General features: G+C 45.3%; 1 long non-coding RNA gene across 1 annotated transcript; it reads left to right on the top strand.

Moving 5' to 3' along the window:
- Positions 1–525: 525 nt before the first annotated feature.
- LOC127042719 (uncharacterized) lies at positions 526–6,516 on the top strand. Its single transcript, XR_007772020.1, has 3 exons — positions 526–618; positions 3,285–3,981; positions 6,320–6,516. It is a non-coding gene; the product is annotated as an uncharacterized LOC127042719 (long non-coding RNA).
- Positions 6,517–20,057: the final 13,541 nt, after the last annotated feature.

The raw sequence follows: 20,057 nt of genomic DNA, 5'->3' as shown, positions 1-20,057 counted from the left end.
GTGTTTGGGTTTGTGTGTGTGTTTGGGGGTTACTTGCTGTGTGCTGAGCTTGTGTTTGTCAGTCTGTTTGGTCTGTTTGTTGAAGGACCGTGTGCTGTAAGCTGGCAGTTGGAGGTGGAGCTACTAGGAAGGTTTGAAAGCTAGAAGCCTCTGGTAATTGGCTGAGCCTTAACCAGTGGGCGGGGCATTCACTCAGGCCAGGGCTTTATAAAGCTGCGCACAAGCGACCAGGGAGCTTAGCGAACAGGAGCTGCTAACAGGGAGTTTTGCAAGGGAGTTTCTCCAGGTGAAGGAGGAGCACAGACAGCATCTGTGGGGTAAGTGACTGTCTGCAGTGTTTGGGTTTGTGTGTGTGTTTGGGGGTTACTTGCTGTGTGCTGAGCTTGTGTTTGTCAGTCTGTTTGGTCTGTTTGTTTGAAGGACCGTGTGCTGTAGCTGGCAGTTGGAGGTGGAGCTACTAGGAAGGTTTGAAAGCTAGAAGCCTCTGGTAATTGGCTGAGCCTTAACCAGTGGGCGGGCATTCACTCAGGCCAGGGCTTTATAAAGCTGCGCACAAGCGACCAGGGAGCTTAGCGAACAGGAGCTGCTAACAGGGAGTTTTGCAAGGGAGTTCTCCAGGTGAAGGAGGAGCAAAGACAGCATCTGTGGGGTAAGTGACTGTCTGCAGTGTTTGGGTTTGTGTGTGTGTTTGGGGGTTACTTGCTGTGTGCTGAGCTTGTGTTTGTCAGTCTGTTTGGTCTGTTTGTTTGAAGGACCGTGTGCTGTAGCTGGCAGTTGGAGGTGGAGCTACTAGGAAGGTTTGAAAGCTAGAAGCCTCTGGTAATTGGCTGAGCCTTAACCAGTGGGCGGGGCATTCACTCAGGCCAGGGCTTTATAAAGCTGCGCACAAGCGACCAGGGAGCTTAGCGAACAGGAGCTGCTAACAGGGAGTTTTGCAAGGGAGTTCTCCAGGTGAAGGAGGAGCACAGACAGCATCTGTGGGGTAAGTGACTGTCTGCAGTGTTTGGGTTTTGTGTGTGTGTTTGGGGGTTACTTGCTGTGTGCTGAGCTTGTGTTTGTCAGTCTGTTTGGTCTGTTTGTTTGAAGGACCGTGTGCTGTAGCTGGCAGTTGGAGGTGGAGCTACTAGGAAGGTTTGAAAGCTAGAAGCCTCTGGTAATGGCTGAGCCTTAACCAGTGGGCGGGGCATTCACTCAGGCCAGGGCTTTATAAAGCTGCGCACAAGCGACCAGGGAGCTTAGCGAACAGGAGCTGCTAACAGGGAGTTTTGCAAGGGAGTTCTCCAGGTGAAGGAGGAGCACAGACAGCATCTGTGGGGTAAGTGACTGTCTGCAGTGTTTGGGTTTGTGTGTGTGTTTGGGGGTTACTTGCTGTGTGCTGAGCTTGTGTTTGTCAGTCTGTTTGGTCTGTTTGTTTGAAGGACCGTGTGCTGTAGCTGGCAGTTGGAGGTGGAGCTACTAGGAAGGTTTGAAAGCTAGAAGCCTCTGGTAATTGGCTGAGCCTTAACCAGTGGGCGGGGCATTCACTCAGGCCAGGGCTTTATAAAGCTGCGCACAAGCGACCAGGGAGCTTAGCGAACAGGAGCTGCTAACAGGGAGTTTTGCAAGGGAGTTCTCCAGGTGAAGGAGGAGCACAGACAGCATCTGTGGGGTAAGTGACTGTCTGCAGTGTTTGGGTTTGTGTGTGTGTTTGGGGGTTACTTGCTGTGTGCTGAGCTTGTGTTTGTCAGTCTGTTTGGTCTGTTTGTTTGAAGGACCGTGTGCTGTAGCTGGCAGTTGGAGGTGGAGCTACTAGGAAGGTTGAAAGCTAGAAGCCTCTGGTAATTGGCTGAGCCTTAACCAGTGGGCGGGGCATTCACTCAGGCCAGGGCTTTATAAAGCTGCGCACAAGCGACCAGGGAGCTTAGCGAACAGGAGCTGCTAACAGGGAGTTTTGCAAGGGAGGTTCTCCAGGTGAAGGAGGAGCACAGACAGCATCTGTGGGGTAAGTGACTGTCTGCAGTGTTTGGGTTTGTGTGTGTGTTTGGGGGGTTACTTGCTGTGTGCTGAGCTTGTGTTTGTCAGTCTGTTTGGTCTGTTTGTTTGAAGGACCGTGTGCTGTAGCTGGCAGTTGGAGGTGGAGCTACTAGGAAGGTTTGAAAGCTAGAAGCCTCTGGTAATTGGCTGAGCCTTAACCAGTGGGCGGGGCATTCACTCAGGCCAGGGCTTTATAAAGCTGCGCACAAGCGACCAGGGAGCTTAGCGAAACAGGAGCTGCTAACAGGGAGTTTTGCAAGGGAGTTTCTCCAGGTGAAGGAGGAGCACAGACAGCATCTGTGGGGTAAGTGACTGTCTGCAGTGTTTGGGTTTGTGTGGTGTGTTTGGGGGTTACTTGCTGTGTGCTGAGCTTGTGTTTGTCAGTCTGTTTGGTCTGTTTGTTTGAAGGACCGTGTGCTGTAGCTGGCAGTTGGAGGTGGAGCTACTAGGAAGGTTTGAAAGCTAGAAGCCTCTGGTAATTGGCTGAGCCTTAACCAGTGGGCGGGGCATTCACTCAGGCCAGGGCTTTATAAAGCTGCGCACAAGCGACCAGGAGCTTAGCGAACAGGAGCTGCTAACAGGGAGTTTTGCAAGGGAGTTCTCCAGGTGAAGGAGGAGCACAGACAGCATCTGTGGGGTAAGTGACTGTCTGCAGTGTTTGGGTTTGTGTGTGTGTTTGGGGGTTACTTGCTGTGTGCTGAGCTTGTGTTTGTCAGTCTGTTTGGTCTGTTTGTTTGAAGGACCGTGTGCTGTAGCTGGCAGTTGGAGGTGGAGCTACTAGGAAGGTTTGAAAGCTAGAAGCCTCTGGTAATTGGCTGAGCCTTAACCAGTGGGCGGGGCATTCACTCAGGCCAGGGCTTTATAAAGCTGCGCACAAGCGACCAGGGAGCTTAGCGAACAGGAGCTGCTAACAGGGAGTTTTGCAAGGGAGTTCTCCAGGTGAAGGAGGAGCACAGACAGCATCTGTGGGGTAAGTGACTGTCTGCAGTGTTTGGGTTTGTGTGTGTGTTTGGGGGTTACTTGCTGTGTGCTGAGCTTGTGTTTGTCAGTCTGTTTGGTCTGTTTGTTTGAAGGACCGTGTGCTGTAGCTGGCAGTTGGAGGTGGAGCTACTAGGAAGGTTTGAAAGCTAGAAGCCTCTGGTAATTGGCTGAGCCTTAACCAGTGGGCGGGGCATTCACTCAGGCCAGGGCTTTATAAAGCTGCGCACAAGCGACCAGGGAGCTTAGCGAACAGGAGCTGCTAACAGGGAGTTTTGCAAGGAGTTCTCCAGGTGAAGGAGGAGCACAGACAGCATCTGTGGGGTAAGTGACTGTCTGCAGTGTTTGGGTTTGTGTGTGTGTTTGGGGGTTACTTGCTGTGTGCTGAGCTTGTGTTTGTCAGTCTGTTTGGTCTGTTTGTTTGAAGGACCGTGTGCTGTAGCTGGCAGTTGGAGGTGGAGCTACTAGGAAGGTTTGAAAGCTAGAAGCCTCTGGTAATTGGCTGAGCCTTAACCAGTGGGCGGGGCATTCACTCAGGCCAGGGCTTTATAAAGCTGCGCACAAGCGACCAGGGAGCTTAGCGAACAGGAGCTGCTAACAGGGAGTTTTGCAAGGGAGTTCTCCAGGTGAAGGAGGAGCACAGACAGCATCTGTGGGGTAAGTGACTGTCTGCAGTGTTTGGGTTTGTGTGTGTGTTTGGGGGTTACTTGCTGTGTGCTGAGCTTGTGTTTGTCAGTCTGTTTGGTCTGTTTGTTTGAAGGACCGTGTGCTGTAGCTGGCAGTTGGAGGTGGAGCTACTAGGAAGGTTTGAAAGCTAGAAGCCTCTGGTAATTGGCTGAGCCTTAACCAGTGGGCGGGGCATTCACTCAGGCCAGGGCTTTATAAAGCTGCGCACAAGCGACCAGGGAGCTTAGCGAACAGGAGCTGCTAACAGGGAGTTTTGCAAGGGAGTTCTCCAGGTGAAGGAGGAGCACAGACAGCATCTGTGGGGTAGTGACTGTCTGCAGTGTTTGGGTTTTGTGTGTGTGTTTGGGGGTTACTTGCTGTGTGCTGAGCTTGTGTTTGTCAGTCTGTTTGGTCTGTTTTGTTTGAAGGACCGTGTGCTGTAGCTGGCAGTTGGAGGTGGAGCTACTAGGAAGGTTTGAAAGCTAGAAGCCTCTGGTAATTGGCTGAGCCTTAACCAGTGGGCGGGGCATTCACTCAGGCCAGGGCTTTATAAAGCTGCGCACAAGCGACCAGGGAGCTTAGCGAACAGGAGCTGCTAACAGGGAGTTTTGCAAGGGAGTTCTCCAGGTGAAGGAGGAGCACAGACAGCATCTGTGGGGTAAGTGACTGTCTGCAGTGTTTGGGTTTGGTGTGTGTGTTTGGGGGTTACTTGCTGTGTGCTGAGCTTGTGTTTGTCAGTCTGTTTGGTCTGTTTGTTTGAAGGGACCGTGTGCTGTAGCTGGCAGTTGGAGGTGGAGCTACTAGGAAGGTTTGAAAGCTAGAAGCCTCTGGTAATTGGCTGAGCCTTAACCAGTGGGCGGGGCATTCACTCAGGCCAGGGCTTTATAAAGCTGCGCACAAGCGACCAGGGAGCTTAGCGAACAGGAGCTGCTAACAGGGAGTTTTGCAAGGGAGTTCTCCAGGTGAAGGAGGAGCACAGACAGCATCTGTGGGGTAAGTGACTGTCTGCAGTGTTTGGGTTTGTGTGTGTGTTTGGGGGTTACTTGCTGTGTGCTGAGCTTGTGTTTGTCAGTCTGTTTGGTCTGTTTGTTTGAAGGACCGTGTGCTGTAGCTGGCAGTTGGAGGTGGAGCTACTAGGAAGGTTTGAAAGCTAGAAGCCTCTGGTAATTGGCTGAGCCTTAACCAGTGGGCGGGCATTCACTCAGGCCAGGGCTTTATAAAGCTGCGCACAAGCGACCAGGGAGCTTAGCGAACAGGAGCTGCTAACAGGGAGTTTTGCAAGGGAGTTCTCCAGGTGAAGGAGGAGCACAGACAGCATCTGTGGGGTAAGTGACTGTCTGCAGTGTTTGGGTTTGTGTGTGTGTTTGGGGGTTACTTGCTGTGTGCTGAGCTTGTGTTTGTCAGTCTGTTTGGTCTGTTTGTTTGAAGGACCGTGTGCTGTAGCTGGCAGTTGGAGGTGGAGCTACTAGGAAGGTTTGAAAGCTAGAAGCCTCTGGTAATTGGCTGAGCCTTAACCAGTGGGCGGGGCATTCACTCAGGCCAGGGCTTTATAAAGCTGCGCACAAGCGACCAGGGAGCTTAGCGAACAGGAGCTGCTAACAGGGAGTTTTGCAAGGGAGTTTGGAAGGGGAGTAGGAAGGGAGGGGGCTCCCTTGTTGGTCTCATCTGTGACCCATTGGTCCCTTGAACCCATAACCTGAGCCACATCGAAAACCCTTCTGTTCACAGCAAAGAGGAGCGGACAGAGAGCTGTAGACAGGAATTTGAGACTTTGACAGAGGGAGGCTTAAAATGGTGAGGAGGACCCGTAACACCTGTGCCAGCACTGCTTCTGTCTCCTCCACCTGCGCCTGTAGCCAGACAGAGCACCAAAGCATGGATGCTTTTACCCAGATTCTGGTGTGGGCTTGCAAAGACTGTAATTTGCAATTTCCACTTACTGATATCCAGGCTGGGGGTGGCATCCAATGTGAAAGGTGCCTACTGGTGGAATCTCTCAGGCAGCAGGTGGGAGAGCTACAGGAGGAGGTGGCCTGGCTGAGGAACATCTATGTCCATGAGCAATTCCTGGACAGTATCCATGTGGAGACAGCTGATGGTGCTGTCCCAGTTGACGGGACTACTGACACTGCAGTGGAAGAGGAGATGCCTCAGGGTGTACCTGACACACCAGTGGAGGAGGAGGCTCAGGGTGGACACGGCCAGCTGGTTACTTCTAGCAGCGGGCAGTGCTCCACCGCTGCTGCGAACCCTCCTGTTGTGGTAAAAGATACAGCAGAGAAGAAATCATCCCCAACAGTTAAGGGGGTGAAGTCTCGTACCCCTAAGGCTGGGAGGTCTGCTGCCACCACTGATAAGAAACGTAGGGTAGTGGTGGTTGGAGACTCTCTGCTGAGGGGGACGGAGACACCCATCTGTCGCCCTGACCGTTCATCCCGGGAGGTATGCTGCCTGCCAGGGGCCCGTATCCGAGACGTTACAGAGGCTTTGTCGAGGATTATCCGGCCTTCTGACTACTATCCCATGCTACTCATCCATGTGGGCACAAATGATACTGCGAGGTGTGATGCTGAGCAGATCAAGAGTGACTACAGGGCTCTGGGAGTACGGGTTAAGGAGTTTGGAGCGCAGGTGGTATTCTCTTCGATTCTTCCTGTTGAAGGTAGGGGTCCAGGCAGAGACAGATGCATTGTGGAGGTGAATGCCTGGCTGCGAAGATGGTGTCGCCAGGAGGGCTTTGGCTTCCTCGACCACGGGATGCTACTTGAGGAAGGACTGCTAGGAACAGATGGCGTTCACCTTTCGAAGAGAGGAAAGGCCTTATTCGCGCACAGACTGGCTAACCTGGTAAGGAGGGCTTTAAACTAGGTTCGACGGGGACAGGTGAGCAAAGCCCACAGGAAAGTGGGGAACAAGACCTGGGAGATGGGTTGGAAGCAGGAGGGAGCACGGGCTATAATGGCAGAGAGGAAGGAGGGTCAGGGCAAAGCTGGGAGGCAAAATCAAACAAGTATCTTAGATGCCTTTATACAAATGCAAGAAGTATGGGTAATAAGCAGGAAGAACTGGAAGTGCTAATAAACAAATACAACTATGACATAATTGGCATTACTGAAACTTGGTGGGATAATACACACGACTGGAATGTTGGTGTGGATGGGTATAGTTTGCTCAGGAAGGATAGACAGGGGAAAAGGGAGGAGGTGTTGCCTTATATATTAAAATGTACACACTTGGACTGAGGTGGAGATGGACATAGGAGACGGAAGGGTGGAGAGTCTCTGGGTTAGGCTAAAAGGGGTAAAAAACACAGGTGATGTCGTGCTGGGAGTCTACTACAGGCCACCTAATCAGGCGGAAGAGGTGGATGAGGCTTTTTTCAAACAACTAACAAAATCATCCAAAGCCCAAGATTTGGTGGTGATGGGGGACTTCAACTATCCAGATATATGTTGGGACAATAACACCGCGGGGCACAGACTATCCAATAAGTTCCTGGACTGCATTGCAGACAACTTTTTATTTCAGAAAGTTGAAAAAGCTACTAGGGGGGAAGCTGTTCTAGACTTGATTTTAACAAATAGGGAGGAACTTGTTGAGAATTTGAAAGTAGAAGGAAGCTTGGGTGAAAGTGATCATGAAATCATAGAATTTGCAATTCTAAGGAAGGGTAGAAGGGAGTACAGCAGAATAGAGACAATGGATTTCAGGAAGGCGGATTTTGGTAAGCTCAGAGAGCTGATAGGCAAGGTCCCATGGGAATTAAGACTGAGGGGAAAAACAACTGAGGAAAGTTGGCAGTTTTTCAAAGGGACGCTATTAAGGGCCCAAAAGCAAGTTATTCGAATGGTTAGGAAAGATAGAAAATGTGGCAAAAGACCACCTTGGCTTACCCTTGAGATCTTGCGTGACCTACAAAATAAAAAGGCGTCATATAAAAAATGGAAACTAGGGCAGATCACGAAGGATGAATATAGGCAAATAACACAGGAATGCAGAGGCAAGATTAGAAAAGCAAAAGCACAAAATGAACTCAAACTAGCTATGGGAATAAAGGGAAACAAGAAGACTTTTTATCAATACATTCGAAGCAAGAGGAAGACTAAGGACAGGGTAGGCCCACTGCTCAATGAGGAGGGGGTAACAGTAACGGGAGACTTGGAAATGGCAGAGATGCTTAATGACTTCTTTGTTTCGGTCTTCACTGAGAAGTCTGAAGGAATGTCTAGTATAGTGAATGCTTACGGGAAGAGGGTTGATTTAGAAGAGAAAATAAGCAAAGAGCAAGTAAAAAATCACTTAGAAAAGTTAGATGCCTGCAAGTCACCAGGGCCTGATGAAATGCATCCTAGAATACTGAAGGAGTTAATAGAAGAGGTATCTGAGCCTCTAGCTATTATCTTTGGGAAATCATGGGAGACGGGGGAGATTCCAGAAGACTGGAAGGGGGCAAATATAGTGCCCATCTATAAAAAGGGAAATAAAACAACCCAGGAAACTACAGACCAGTTAGTTTAACTTCTGTGCCAGGGAAGATAATGGAGCAGGTAATCAAAGAAATCATCTGCAAACACTTGGAAGGTGGTAAGGTGATCGGGAATAGCCAGCATGGATTTGTAAAGAACAAATCATGTCAAACTAATCTGATAACATTCTTTGATAGGATAACGAGCCTTGTGGATAAGGGAGAAGCGGTGGATGTGATATATCTAGACTTCAGTAAGGCATTTGATACAGTCTCGCATGATATTCTTATAGATAAGCTAGGAAAGTACAATTTAGATGGGGCTACTATACGGTGGGTGCATAACTGGCTGGATAACCGTACTCAGAGAGTAGTTGTTAATGGCTCCCAATCCTGCTGGAAAGGTATAACAAGTGGGGTTCCGCAGGGTTCTGTTTTGGGACCGGTTCTGTTCAATATCTTCATCAACGATTTAGATGTTGGCATAGAAAGTACGCTTATTAAGTTTGCAGATGATACCAAACTGGGAGGGATTGCAACTGCTTTGGAGGACAGGGTCAAAATTCAAAATGATCTGGACAAGTTGGAGAAATGGTCTGAGGTAAACAGGATGAAGTTCAATAAAGATAAATGCAAAGTGCTCCACTTAGGAAGGAACAATCAGTTTCACACATACAGAATGGGAGGAGACTGTCTAGGAAGGAGTATGGCAGAAAGAGATCTAGGGGTCATAGTGGACCACAAGCTTAATATGAGTCAACAGTGTGATACTGTTGCAAAAAAAGCAAACGTGATTCTGGGATGCATTAACAGGTGTGTTGTAAACAAGACACGAGAAGTCATTCTTCCGCTTTACTCTGCGCTGGTTAGGCCCCAACTGGAGTATTGTGTCCAGTTCTGGGCACCGCATTTCAAGAAAGATGTGGAGAAATTGGAGAGGGTCCAGAGAAGAGCAACAAGAATGATTAAAGGTCTTGAGAACATGACCTATGAAGGAAGGCTGAAGGAATTGGGTTTGTTTAGTTTGGAAAAGAGAAGACTGAGAGGGGACATGATAGCAGTTTTCAGGTATCTAAAGGGTGTCATCAGGAGGAGGGAGAAAACTTGTTCACCTTAGCCTCCAATGATAGAACAAGAAGCAATGGGCTTAAACTGCAGCAAGGGAGATTTAGGTTGGACATTAGGAAAAAGTTCCTAACTGTCAGGGTAGTTAAACACTGGAATAGATTGCCTAGGGAAGTTGTGGAATCTCCATCTCTGGAGATATTTAAGAGTAGGTTAGATAAATGTCTAACAGGGATGGTCTAGACAGTATTTGGTCCTGCCATGAGGGCAGGGGACTGGACTCGATGACCTCTCGAGGTCCCTTCCAGTCCTAGAGTCTATGAGTCTATGAGAAAACAAATGTTCAGAGTGTTCTGAAGGTCCCCAAATCTGGGCTCTGGTTGATCCAGGTGAGAAGGACATTCCAGAATCAAGGACCCCTCTTTGCCACGTGTTTAAACCATGGAATTGTTAACTAAAGTATGTCAGTTGATCTTATCTGCTAGAGATGGTCCTAAGGTAGTTACTATCCAAACTACTTAGGCTTTATCAGTCAAAACCAACACTTAAAAGTTTTCAGATAAATCAATTGTTAGTCAGTATAGATTACTGATCAAATGCCTCTTGTGCTCCTTAGGGGGAATGATGGAGATCAGCATAATATGTCATAGCTGCTCTTAGTACACTAAAAAAATCAGTTCTTTAGGGAAGTGTTTTGTTTTGTTTTTTTATTTAGATAGGTAAATAGTTGGATCTACCTCAATTTTTTGGCATTATACACACATTTCTCTAACTTAGTGCAATGTACTTTCTTCATGGTTTGAAGGGGTGCCTGTTATGCCTCATATTCTGCCTTTAAATGTAACTAAAATGTTCCTCTTAGGCCATCTGGGAGGGAAGTTTAATTCAGAGATTATTTTGCTGTCTATTTAAAAATAAATATAAGAACATCATCCATTTTTCCTACTTACAGTACAGATGCACCTACATCTGATTCATTTAAACATGATGTTATTTTGATCCTTCTAAATATTCAACAGATATAGGCCTGCAGCCTGAACCTGATCCTATTCCAAAAGACAGTACCAATCCAGTATCAACCACTGAGCATCATTGTGTATACTCTCTCAAGACACCTTCCCTACATGTACCCTAAATGTATATAAAGTGAAAACTTGATAAATATGTTTTGAGTTTTTGCTGTGCTTTCTTCATACCCTAGATACAGTCATGATCGTAAGAGATAACCAATATGCATCCAGAATTATGGCTACATAAATATTATCTTGACATTTAGTTGCTGAGCATTAGCCAGGTATGCTCAAGAAATGCCACTTTTCAATTATAGTCAACAAAGTATTATACAAGAAACTTTCTTAATAACGTGTATGCAAATTCAGGATCCAATTCAGCAAAACACATAAGCATGATCTTAAGTATATCCCTGTTCATCAAAGCACTCAAGAATATGCCTTAAAGTTAAGTATATATTTAGCTGCTTTGCTGAAGGGGGCAGACTTAAGCACATTGTCATAAACAGATAAGTAAGAGTTAATAGAACAGAAGTACTTCATATCTCTTTTGCCTGGAAAGGGTTAACAAGATCAGTGAGCCTGGCTGTGACCTGACCAGAGGACCAATCAGGGGACAGGATACTTTCAAATCTTGAGGGAGGGAGGGAGGGAAGTTTTTATGTGTGCTGTTTGGTTGTTGTTCACTCTGGGGGCTCAGATGGACCAGATGTACAACCAGGTTTCTCTCCAATCTCTCTGATACAGGCTCTTATAAGTTCAGAATAGTGAGTACTAGGCAGATAAGGCGAGTTAGGCTTATGTTTGTTTTCTTTATTTGCCAGTGTGTATTTGGTTGTAAGGAGTTCAAATGTGTATTTGGCTGGAAGGAGTTCAAATTTGTATTTTGCTGAAAGGATTTTAATTTGTACTTGTATACTTAGGTTGGGAGGGTATTCCCAGTGTCTATAGCTGAAAGACCCTGTACTTATTCCATTTTAAATTTACAAAGATAATTTTTACTGTTTTTCTCTCTTTAATTAAAAGCTTTTCTTGTTTAAGAACCTGATTTATTTTTTTTATTCTGGTGTGAGATCCCAGGGGACGGGGTCTGGATTCACCAGGGAATTGATGGGGAGAAAGGAGGGAAGGTGGAGAGAGAGGTTAATTTCTCTCTGTGTTAGGATTACTTTCTCTCTCAGGGAGAGTCTGGGAGAGGGAGAGAGAAGGAGAGGGGAAGGTGAATTTTCCTCTCTGTTTTAAGATTCAAAGAGTTTGAATCAGAGTGATCTTCCAGGGTAACCCAGGGAGGGGAGGCCTGGGAGAGGCAACAGTGAGGGAAAGGGTTTACTTTCCTTGTGTTAAGATCCATAGGGACTGGGTCTTGGGGGTCCCCAGGCAAGGTTTTGAGGGGATCAGAGTGTACCAGGCACTGGAATTCCTGGTTGGTGGCAGCGCTACAAGTACTAAGCTGGTAATTAAGCTTAGAGGAATTCATGCTGGTACTCCATCTTTTGGACACTAAGGTTCAGAGTGGGGATTTATACCATGACACACATGCTTAAATATTTTGCTGAATCAAGGCCTTAGTACTTTATACAAAGCCCACTGAAGTTAATGGAAAGACTTCTATTTTCTTCAATTGGTTTTGGATCAGGCCCCTAAGCAGTTATGGTGGAAATGTTCAAAGGGCATAATTTTGTTTGTGTTATGGAAATTTAGCCATTTCCTCTAATATACTGTAGCATAATAGCATATATTTAGTGCATAATCTACATATCTGCTGTTTTGACCCTTGGTTATTTCATTAAAATGAGAATATTATGCAAAAGGATAAGTGCTTTAATTTTAAATAACTGTATTTAACATAACCTGCATAATTTATTTTTAAAATTATTTTGCATATATAACAGAACAGAGATTACAGAGATGTATCAACACAAACTCATATATTACATGACATTGCAGTGTAAGGGTACTAGAACATTTAAAGAGAAAAAGGAAATGTAATAAACTGTTGGTAAATTTTTTTGGATGCTGTTTATGTTTGAACTTTTCTCCGTTTTCCTGTAGAAACTTCCGTATCCTGTTCCTGTGTCCCTACAAAGGTTTGTACAATGCAGTACAAGAAATGCTACATGGGCTGTACTCCACCTTTCTCCTTCCTGCAGGGATATCCTTTCCATGAAGAAATGTGAAAAATATAATGTTCATGTTAAAATGTTCTATTATTCTTTATCTCAGTCATTTTCTGTAATCTGCAATAGATTAAACTGACTGCATTTGCAATGACCCATTGATCTGATAACTAAGGCATCAATTCTACATTTTTTAACATACTACTTTCTCAGCCAAAGGTGGCTAAAACCTATTAAAAAGTTGCTTGTTTACCAGAGTCTTATCAAGAGTTCATGTCTAAGCCAAACAAGACAAGGGTGGGTTGGGTTTTTCTCTTCATTGTTTTAACTGAATTAACAGGAAGGGGGGAGTCCTTTACCTGTCTAACACCAGAACAATATTCATTAACTCCCACTTTTCATTTGTCAGTCAAACCAGACTCTGTCTACATCCTTGTTGCAATTACACAAGATAAGTTTCTTGATTTCAGTAATAAACAAGAATGTTACAAAAGAACTTTGATTTGAGATCCAGTGCCTTAAATTATTTTAAAAGTCAAAATTTATCATTAAGAATGCAAGAAACTTTAGGATCTTAGTCAATATTCTATGTGCATGGTCCTAAAAAGTCAGTGCACTTTTTTACCATTTTACTGTAGCGCTATCCATCAAAAAACTTAATTTTATAGCCCTGCTGAGATCTCTATAGGTTTCTCATTTAGTCCATTTAGCAGAACTTGCCCTGCAATAGCAATAAGTACAAACATAATCCTTGCTGAAGAGTATTCGTTTATTGCCAGAGGGGTTTGAAACCAAAAGGCAAACTGATAAATTCATTTAAAAAAGAAGTTTATATGTGCAAAATAATAGAGGATCTACAGAGCTGGCAAGCTGAAATCATTTAAAGGAGGGCAACTTAAAAAATGAGTGATATTTTAAATGATTCACTGACACTTATAGCAAAATCTTTCTTAGTAAGATGTTTTGAAAACTGTCTTTAAATTAATATGGGTCAAAGGAACATCCCTAAATGAGTGAATGTTATTGAGTCAAAATTTACTCTTTGCCTCTGTAAAGATCATCAATCTTTGATTTTCCCCTTCACTTTTTTGGTTAATCTATATATTTTATGTATATATTTATTTTCTTTTATACATTAACAAATAAAATAAATATATGTGTAAGGAATGAAATAACATGAAGAACAAAAACAATGATGTAACCAACAGAAATTACTATATAAAACTTTTTAACATTTGTCTGATTAATAAACATATTGCAGTTTTATGTTTATTATATTCACATTCACCTTGTCACTTGACTTTTCTTCTTATGACAAATGAGTCTCTTAATGCCTGTGCTGTAGAAAGAGAATATTACTAAGATTTAGTAAGACGATAACGTTTCAAAGACTAGTGCTTGAAAAAAATCCAATTCCGAAGAAAGCTTTATACTATGAAATTGTAAAATTGGTAAGGATGTTGTTTTGCACAGTTAATCACAAGATCATAACTACTGAATAAAGAACTGGATTTTTGAACATGAAATAAACATTTATAATCGTATCAAAGAGTTCTGTGATTGTGACTAATGGGTTTGAGGCCAAATTCTATTCTGCCTTGCACTGGTGTAAAACTGCCCTGAAGGTAGGGTGACCAGACATCCCGATAAAATCCAGACTCTCCCGATTTTTAGGCGTTTGTCCCGCTTTCCGATCGATGTTAGGTCAGGACGCAATTTGTCCCAATATTTCGCACTCCTGTTTTTGTTTTGTTTTGTTCTGCTGACGGGACTCCACTTTTTAATTTTTATTTTATTTTTTTCTCTCTGCCAGCGGGACTCCGGGACTCCAGAGCTGGGTTTTTTGTTTTTTTTTTTTTTTTTTCTCTGCCAGCGGGACTCCGGGACTCCATTTTTGGGGGTTTTTTACTCTCTGCCAGCGGGACTCTGGGACTCCATGCTTTTTTTTTGCTCCACTGGCGGGACTTCCCTCATGTGTCCCAATATTTTCTTCATCCCACCTGGTCACCCTAACTGAAGGTATTGGAATTATTCTGTATTTACACAAGGCTGGGTAATTAAGAACAGGATTGGACCCTTTATCTATAAATGCTACAAGAAAAATTCTGTGATAACAGTAAAATATTGGCTCACCATTCCTAACAGAAGAGACACAAAGTACTTTTTTCTGCAGATTTCCAGAGACAGATCCTGTCTCCTCTTTTGTTTGATATATGTCCGCTAGGCTACTTGAAGAGATTGTGAAATGCTACGGGCTCCAATATCATCAATTAATATAATTTAGAATACAATAACCATCTGTGGCTCACACCTCCTTTTACGCTTGTTTCATCTTTGATCTTTCAGTTTCTTCCAGCTGTGTTCTCCTGCCCTAGCCTGATGGAAACACAACTCTCAGGGAGTGGACACCTCAATCTAGACCCTTTGTCTGAGACTGAGAAGGGGATGTAGCTTCCAGCAACATTTTACTCTTCAGTACCTCTCCTTAAAGGTTACATAATTCTTTTCTCCTTGGGAACCTCTGTATAAAATTACCTATATGACAGTAATCAAAACAAAAACAAGATTTATTAAAAACAGAGTGAAAATGGAGTTGAAAGACAAGGTGTGTTCAACCGCTTTAGACTGACACCTCTCATAAACTAAATTAGATAAGGCACTCTCAGTTTAGTTACAGAAGTTAAAAGAGAAAAGGAATATTTCCATGCTTTGAAAACAATCCTCTCTCTGACCACTTGCAGGTCAGACTGATAGCTTCTTTTACTGTCCCTCCCAGTACCATCTCTTCTGCTGTGTCCACAGAGCTCCCACACAGCATGCCCAGGCAAGCCTCCCCAATTCAAGGCAGCTACCCCCACTTTCCAATTATCTTCAGTTACTGTACCTATTACACACAATAAGATTTGGACTCCCAGCTCCCTCTAGGCTATTGACTATTGAGGATACAGTGTTTTAATGTTTATTAGTAGCCATCTCTCTAAGGTTTACCAGCCCAGCTCAAAGACCACATTTTCACTGATCAAGTTGTCTGGCTGAATCTAGTTTTGACTGAGCTTTTTGTTAAAAGCTTCAAACAATTATTTCTTTTCCCAAGAAATATAAATTAACTAACAGCTTGATTAGATTAGTTTTTAAAAAAATATATATGTGTATGTGAAGACTTTATTGAGGGAAAGACATGTCAAAAGAGATAAGTTTTACATTTAGTTCTAAATGCTGTGAGGTCACCTCATTCTCATATCTCTTGTGGGACAGAGTTCCATAAATTGTATCTGGCTCCTGTAATATTTGTCTCCCAATCTCATGAACCTCCCTCTATTAGCTGACAGATTCATTGGCCCAGTGAACATAGCTGTCAAGGGAGGTTAGAGTTGTGGAGAGACAAACGGACTCCTGTCTGAAGACTAATTTATTGATCTGTGGGCAGATGCCCTTGCTAATGTGGGATGTTACAGAGGAGGCAAGTTCTTAGATGTATTTCTTTCCTCCTATCAGCTTCACCTCCATCTTGCCTGGATTCATCTTTAATCAGCTGCTCTTCATCCGGGTGCTGATTTTGGCTAGGTATTGAGGAAGCTTAAAGATGTAGAGTTGGGTACCATCTGTGTACTACTGGCCCTTCAACCTGTGCTGTTTCATCTACTCTTCCAAAAGTTTCACATAGGTGTTGAATAGTATAGGCAAGAATAAGCCTTTTGAGTGAGTGCTCTGAAGGCAGATGAATAGTTGCTCATGATGATCCTGTGAGTCTTGTCTGAGAGGAAGGAAATGTTACTTACCTTGTGCAGTAACTGTAGTTCTTTGAAGTGTGTGTGTGTAGGGGTGCTCCACTTCAGGTGAGCATGCGCCTCTTTAGCTCTTGATCGGGGAGTTCTAGCTAGCAGTGTCTGTTAGGCCCATGCAGGCCCCCTGTGCCTCCTCATGGCACAAACTGAGGCTATATAGGGGTTCATGGGTGAAATGCCCTTAGTGCCTTCTCTACTAAGGCATGTCCTAGGGAGCAACCAAAGCAGAGGGGAATGGGTAGTGGAGCAGCCATGGGGGTCACACATCCTAAAGAACTATATACTGCCCAGGGTGAGTAACATTTCCTTCTTCTTCGAGTAGTGTCCTATGGGTGCTCTACTTCAGGTAACTTTTAAGCAGTATCCCCAGAATGAGGAGGAGGAGCAGAGATAGAAGCCCTCTTACATCTATCAGTGTCGGAGATGAAGAGTCTAGGTGATTTCCTAAAATGTATAGTTCTATCCAGATAGTAGGCCAAGGCCCTTCTAATGTCCAGGTTATGGAAATAAGATTCCAGCTGAGAACTAAGAGATTTTGGAAAATAAACGGGTAGATGGACAGCTTGGTTAAGATGAAACTCTGAAAATCTTCAGCAGGAACTTAGAAGGTGGATGTAAAGAGACTTTAACATTAAAGACCATTGTAAAAGTGGTGATCTGGCATCAAGGCTCCAATCTCCCTGACCCTATAGGCCAACATTATGGCAACTAAGATAGCATAAATAAATGAAGTAGAGAGCAGGTTGCCCTTGGTTCAAATGGAGTACTCATAAGGCAGTTGAAGACCAAGTTGAGGTCTCAAGATGTAGTGAGGTGTCTAATGGGATGGAAGAGATTTCCCAGACTCTTAATAAATCTAAATGATACCAGTTGAGCAAAAATGGAGAATCCATCACCTGGGGAATGAAAGGATGTTATGGCAGCCAGGTGTACATTTACTGTACTGATAGATAACCAAGATGTCTTCAGATACAGCAGATAATCTAGGATGAGGGAAAAGGGAATCAATTCAGGCCAGAGGTAGCAATGACTGTACCAATGGGTGAATCTCTTCCACTTCTGCAGTAAGTGGTGCGAGTTGATGTTTTCCTGCTCTTTAATAACACCTGCTGCACATCTGTAGAGTAGGAAGCCTATATTCCTCAGAATCATCTAGGATCCATGCCTTGAGGTGCCACTAGGGTGGAGTGAAGTGTGTGACCCCCATCCTGAGATAGGAGATGAAGAATGGTAGGGAGCTTGATCTATGGTTGGCCACAGAGTTGAAGCAGGTAAGGTTCCCAAGCTTGTCTTGACCAGATAGGTACTATGAGGATAAGTCTGGATTTGTCCTGCCTGATCTTGCTTAGCACTCTTAGAGTTAGGGTCATTTGGGGAAAAGCATAGAAGAAACTCTTGTTCTATAGTAGCAGGACAGCATCCCGCAGGGATTAGTGACCCAGATCCCCCCTTGAACAGAAGCAAGAACACTTCCTGTTCTCGGAGGTGGTAAAAAGATCGATCTCTGGCAATCCCCATCTATGGAAAATTCTGTGGAGAACCTGAGCAAGTAGCTCCCATTCATAGTTGTGGGAGAAATGGCTGCTGAGGGCCTCGGTTGTGGTCTAGATGCCTGGGAGGTGGACCGCTGAAATCTGGATATGGTGAGCTATACTCCAGTTCCAGAGCTTTATGGCTTTTATTCACAGTGAGGGGAATCTTGCTCTTCCCTGCTTGTTGATGTAGAACATGCAGGACACGTTGTCCATCATGACCCTGATTGTGTTGCTCCTGGTGACAGTCAGGAAGCGACTGCAAGCATTCCTAACTGCCCTGAGCGCCAATAGATTGAAGTAGAAACTGGCTTTGTGGGCTCTCCATCTGGCCTGAACTGTGAGGGTGTTGAGGTGGGCTGTTCATCCTAACATGCGTTTGTCGGTTGTTAGAGTCATCGATGGCTTTGGGCAACAGAAAGGGATGCCTGCACTAACATTGAGTTGATCCTTCTACCAGTTTGGGGAGTTCTTTATGTGCAAGGGGACTATCACCTGCCTGTCCAAGATGTCCCTGCTTGGAAAGTAGGTTGTTCATAGCCAATCCTGGAAGCAACAGAAGCAAAGCCTTGTGTGACTGATCACAAAGGAGCAGGATGGAGGGTGTTGTGGACTGTAAGATATCAAGCAGCATGTGCTGAGGATCCTTGACCTCCTCCAGAAGAATCTGAAAAGTGTCTGCTACCCTTCTAATGAGGTCCAGAAACTGCCTGAAGTGGTGGAGAAATAACCGCCTCATCTGGAAACAATATTGAAATGGGAGTCTCAGGGGTGACTTCTTCATCTGCTCTAGCCTCCTGCTTTTCAAACATCTCCTGTGGTGGTGGATGGGTAGGGGGAGGATGTAGAACTTTGGTCTCCTTGAGGGATGATACCAGTGGTCTGTTAAATTGCTGCCAATAGGCAGCCCACATGTCCCAATATGGCCATTGTGGGGATCCATAAGGAGGGGAGGGGCATGCAAGGCTGGTTCCACCATCCTTGGTGGCCTGCAAGGTCCTCTCTGGGTGAAGGTGGATTGCTGAAGTATAAAATCAAGAAGACAGCTGGGAGTCCTCTTGCTCTTCCTCCACGTGCTTCCATGTGTGGGGGCTGCCTTTGAAGATGAAGGAGAGTCTGTGCCATGGGGTGACCGCTCAGAGACTGAGGTTTCGGTACCAAGAGACACTCGGTACCCATCAATAATGGTAATTCTGGTTCATCCGACACTGAAAGGTCCCTCGAGTATCGGAATTCCTGCGGTACTGAAAACGACCCCAGTACCAACGCCACAGCCAAGGTCTCCATAGCTGAAGCTGACAGTACTGATGACGATGGACATACTGCAGGCCCTGTAGATGTCAGGTGCTGTTGCTTGCTCAGTTCCTAGGGTACCACTTGCACAGGTACCCCCAGCTGAGCTGCTTGCATTGGTACTGGTGGCTAGGTTAATGTGACAGCACCAATGGCTGAGTAAAATGCTTTGGTACTGATGACAGGGCTGAACTTCATGGTATCTTGTGCTTGCCCTCCTTACTGGTGGAAGGTACCAATGCTCCATCAGATCTGTGCTTCCTGTCCTTGGAGCTCCAAGGTTTCACAGCCCTGCCGGAATTTGAGATTCGAGTATTCAAGTTCTTGGCCTCAATGATATCCTCAGAGACTGAAGACCTTGATGGGAACCTGGTATATTTTGTAGCTGGCTCCTTAGAATGAGAGTCTGTACTCCTGTTTGTGGAAGCCTCCTAGCAGGCTCCAAAGACTTCCTTTTCTTAGGGGAAGCATGACCGAGGTTGATGGGGTGCTGGATCTGTCCAGGTACAGATATACTGGGTGGGGGGTGTCTCAGAGGATAGTTGCAGGAAGCGTTTCATGGCTTAACAGTCTGTGCTTTGTCTCCCTGTTGTTCCATGCCCTGGATTTAAGGGCCAAACAGAAGGAACACATCTGGGAGACATGGAACTTCCCCAGGCAACGGGACACATTTGGAGTGCTTGTGACTTACCAGTATAGCCTCCCAGCAAGAGCAGCAGTGTTTGAAGCTTGGCCAGCCAGGCACGCTCTGCCAGGAAACAAGTCTCCTGGAAGGAAGAGAGAGGGAAAAAAATCTTCTCACCTAAAATTAACAAACTATACTAAACACTAACTTACAACTATAAAACCTAACCACACAGGGGCAGCTCTAGGTATTTTGCCGCCCCAAGCATGACAGGCAGGCTGCCTTCGGCGGCTTGCCTGCGGGAAGTCTCCGGTCCCACAGATTTGGTGGCACACCTGCAGGAGGTCTGCCGAAGCCCCGGGACCAGCGGACCCTCCACAGGCATGCCACCGAAGGCAACCTGCCTGCCGCCCTAGCGGTGACAGGCAGAGAGCCCCCCTGTGGCTTGCTGCCCCAGGCACGCGCTTGGCGTGCTGGTGACTGGAGCCGTCCCTGTAACCACATTAAA

The sequence above is a fragment of the Gopherus flavomarginatus genome, chromosome 1, assembly GCF_025201925.1.
Source record: "Gopherus flavomarginatus isolate rGopFla2 chromosome 1, rGopFla2.mat.asm, whole genome shotgun sequence".
Lineage (NCBI taxonomy): Eukaryota > Metazoa > Chordata > Testudines > Testudinidae > Gopherus > Gopherus flavomarginatus.
This window is presented reverse-complemented; position numbering and strand designations above follow the sequence as displayed.